Raw genomic sequence first — 4,026 nt, forward strand, 5'->3', positions numbered from 1 at the left:
TCCTGCTCATGAAAAAGTTAAACCTGATCTAAAGCCACTTTCTGTAAAATAGATAACTAGTAAGCATCAAGATATCAAATCAAAACTGTAAAAAGAATTGCTGGCAAAGATTTTGTTAAAAAAACAAAACAAAACAAAACAAACATTTGTACGGGGCGTGAAATTGTAGCTAAAGCTCACAGAGCTCTTCATTATGTATTTGCAATTTAGTCGGGTTTTCTTATTTCTTCCTCCTGTTGCTGTAATTAGCCATTAAGCTAGCAGAAACGACAGTTTCTACATCACAAGGGCAATGTCTTTAAAGTTTGCAAAGAGAACAAGGAAAGCAGGCTACACTGTTTCATGAAGAGACCAACCAATGTAGGAAAGAAGAATGTGTTGCTTAATCAGTGCAAACCTTTCAGCAAGTAGAAGATATTTAACTGGTAATTACTTTAAAATAGCTTTATCTTCTAGTTTCTTTTTTTTAAAAGGAATTCTATGTATTATTTTTATTTTCTAGCTTAAAATAATTTGTAGTTTTCACGGTAACATTGACAATGAGCAAGAATACTACTATAGTGTAACATTTCAAAACATTCAGATAAGAAATGGTTTCTAGGCAGGCACCAGCCATGGTACCAATATCTGTGTAAGGTTTTTCTCTTGCACGTTCACTGGCCTTTGTGCCGGGGCACCTTCCCTTCCCTTCCCTCATCATTTGACATTATCTTAATCAGAGAGAATTGTTTTTGTTTTTGTTTTTTTAGTTTCTTTTTTGAGAGGTTGTTTGCTATAGGGCATGTGTGCTCGCCAGAAAGACAGAGATAGACAGAGAGACAGAGAGGCAGAAAGCGAGAAATCACCCCCCACCCCCCAAGGACAGTGGCAATGCCGCAATCCCTTCTCCATTCTCCTCTCAGGATCTTGGGCATGCACGCACATGTGCCTGTTGTGAGTTTAAGCCACCAGGTCCGGGACTCAAACTGCGGTCGACTACATGGGAGTCCAGCTACATAGCCATTAAGCTAACTGCTGGTCCCAATCGGAGAGAACTGTTTTTAACAAGTATCCTATTTAAGTCTCTTAAATGATAGATTTGCCTTTAAATTAAAACATTTTATACCTTTAAGTAGTACACAAATATTTTTCCACAGTATACTTTTCATGGAAAATGGTTTTTTTCTGCTGCATAACTGCTAAAATAAATGCACAGATGAGCAAGTTTATTTTAGGATTTAAAACTGTAAACTCACATATATTATGGTAAACAAGCATGAACAGTTTAACATTTCTAGAATGTCATATGTACTTAATGAAAATTCTGATCTATTACTCCTGAACTCCTATGTCATAAGTCTTGCAATATGTCAAGGGGGAAAAAAATTCCAGTTTCAGAAAAAAAAAAAGTGATACATGTAATTAAAATTACAGGAGCCATTTCTCCAATCCCTCTGTATTTGGGGTTTGTACAATGCCTTACTCTTACATTAAAAATACTGCTCAGTGCCTAGGCTTCAGGAATTACTAAGGTTCCAATTAAATTTCATTTTGTGCAGTGGTATTCTTCATTTTCCTTTCCTTGTATCTTCTGTGCTCAAGCATGACAGTGATCTGACTTGGTTACTTTCCAGTTTAATTTTGCTTATAAACCCCAGAATAAAATGGTGTCTTGCTTTCCTATTCTAGCTGAACCACCATGATACCAATGAGCTTCATTTCGCAGTTCGTGTTCACCGCTGTCATTCCCAAATTATGCCAGATAGCTGTAGTCAGACTACTGCTTTGTTAAAAATAGAGCACAGTGATAGCAGGTTACAGCATGAGAGGCCACCCTGCAGATCTCCAGATGGTGTCGGGGAGTGTGCCCCGATGGGCTCTCTCGCAGGTGACAGAGGTTCAGGTCCAGGGCTCACGGTCGCCTGCTCAGATCCTAGATGTCATCAAGGGGCACAGAATGGCCTGGGGTAGGAAAACGCTAACCAAGGTCAAATGACAAATACAGAGAAGTCAGAATGCTTGTGCCTTGATTCGACAAGAGAAGTTATAATTTTCAGGCAGAACAGGTGCACACAATAGCTGGCCAGTGTGATTTTTCCTGAGAACCAGACTGCGCTTATGAGGCTGCTTAATGAACAGAGGTTGGAGCCAAGAGAATTAGTTGGTGGCATGATTTGAAAGTTTCATTGTCTTGACTGAGATAAACTCATGTGATCTCATCACGACACACAACTGGACTAGAGTTTAGACGAGAGCTTGAATTCTGCGTGAGTCCTGGCTTTAACTCTCACTAGCGCTGTGACCTTGGGAAACACTTCATCGTACCCACCTTAGGATCATAGGAAAAGACCATTCATTTATTCATTCTTTACCAACTGTGTATTAAGTGCTTACACTGTACCAGGCATTGTTTTATTCATTCTAGGCACATGTCTTAGACTAGCAGTAAACAAAACAGACCAAAGTACCCACTCTCATGCAGGTTACATTCTAATATGGAGATGAGCCAATGCAATTACTAAATCATATCAGCTGCTAGGTGGTGCTACAGAGAAAAATAAAGCAGGGAAAATAACTAGGGTAGTAAAGTTACTTATAAGCAAAATGAAATAATAAAAGCAAATAGGACAGTGTCTGACCCATCATGTTTTTTATTATAACCTGTTACTACTACAGTCAACCCTTAAACAATGCAGTGGAGGGTTATTAGGGGTGCTGACCCTCCACTTAGTCAAAACTTTGCTTCTAACTTTTTTCTTCATTTTTAAGTTTGGGTTTTTTTTTGTTTTGTTTTGTTTTTGTTTATTTTTTCCCCATAGTGGGGCGTGTACTCGCCAGAGAGCGACAGAGAGAGGAAAAGTAAAAAAATCACCTCCTGGGGTAATGGCCATGCTGCGATCTCTTCTTCTCCACTTTCCTCCTGGGATTTTGGGCATGCATACACATACACTGGCATGATTTTAAAGCTGCCAGGTCCAGGACCCAAGCCACAGTCCAGCACACCACCTGCTGGCCCCTGCATGTAACTTGTAACTCCCCAAACTCAACTGTTAATAGCCTACTATGAACCAGAAGCCTTACGGATAGCATAAACAGTCAATTGACCTGTATTTTGTATGTTATATGTATCATATTCTGTATTTACACAGCAAAGTAAGCTAGAGAAAGGAACACACAATTTAGAACATCATGTGGTGGGGGTAGCAAGTGGCATGGTGGTTGAGGCACTGGACTGACTCCCGCATGGCTGACCACTGTTCAAGTCCCGACCTGGTTGCTTGCTTTCTCACTTTCTCTCCCTCTGGTCAACCTAAATAATAATAATAATGAAGCGGCTGAAACAGGTGTCCACCGTTTGCGCCATAACGGCGAGTAGTGTGCCCTTTGCTCCTGGACTCATGAGAGAGGCTTAAAGGATGGCGTCCTCCAATCTGGAACAGTTATGCTCTCATGTTAATGAAAAGATTAGCAATATTAAAAAAACTCTGTCATTAAGAAACTGTGGTCAAGAACCCACTTTGAAGTCTATGTTACATAAAATGGGAGATGAAATCATTGTGGTAAATGAACTTCTGAATAAATTGGAATTGGAAATTCATTATCAAGAACAAACCAACAACTCACTCAAGGAACTCTGCGAATCTCTCGAAGAAGATTATAAAGATGTAGAACATCTCAAAGAGAACATTCCTCTCCATTTGCCTCAAGTAACAGTAACCCAGAGCACGGCTAAAGAATCAGACGTTGACCCTGAAGAACCAGTCAAAGTTGAACCTGCACCCACAAAGAAGCTGCCAAAAGAACAAAGAAGTATTAAAGAAATGCCATTTATAACTTGTGATGAGTTTGATAGTGTTCCTGCGTACATGAAATCACGTTTAACCTATTCTCAAATTAATGATGTTATTAAAGAAATCAACAAGGCAGTAATTAGTAAATATAAGATCCTACATCAGCCAAAAAAGTCTATGAATTCTGTGGCCAGAAATCTCTATCACAGATTTATTGATGAAGAAACAAAGGATACCAAAGGTCATTATTTTATAG

General features: G+C 39.3%; 1 protein-coding gene and 1 pseudogene across 1 annotated transcript in view; both read left to right on the forward strand.

The window, feature by feature from the left end:
* Positions 1-4,026, forward strand: part of ITPR2 (inositol 1,4,5-trisphosphate receptor type 2) — a gene marked incomplete in the record, with an annotated part of 493,922 nt that overhangs the window by 463,393 nt on the left and 26,503 nt on the right.
* On the forward strand, positions 3,352-4,019 carry LOC106734724 (spindle and kinetochore-associated protein 1 pseudogene; annotated as a pseudogene).

This window comes from Tupaia chinensis, unplaced genomic scaffold, assembly GCF_000334495.1.
Source record: "Tupaia chinensis unplaced genomic scaffold, TupChi_1.0 Scaffold000028_1, whole genome shotgun sequence".
Lineage (NCBI taxonomy): Eukaryota > Metazoa > Chordata > Mammalia > Scandentia > Tupaiidae > Tupaia > Tupaia belangeri.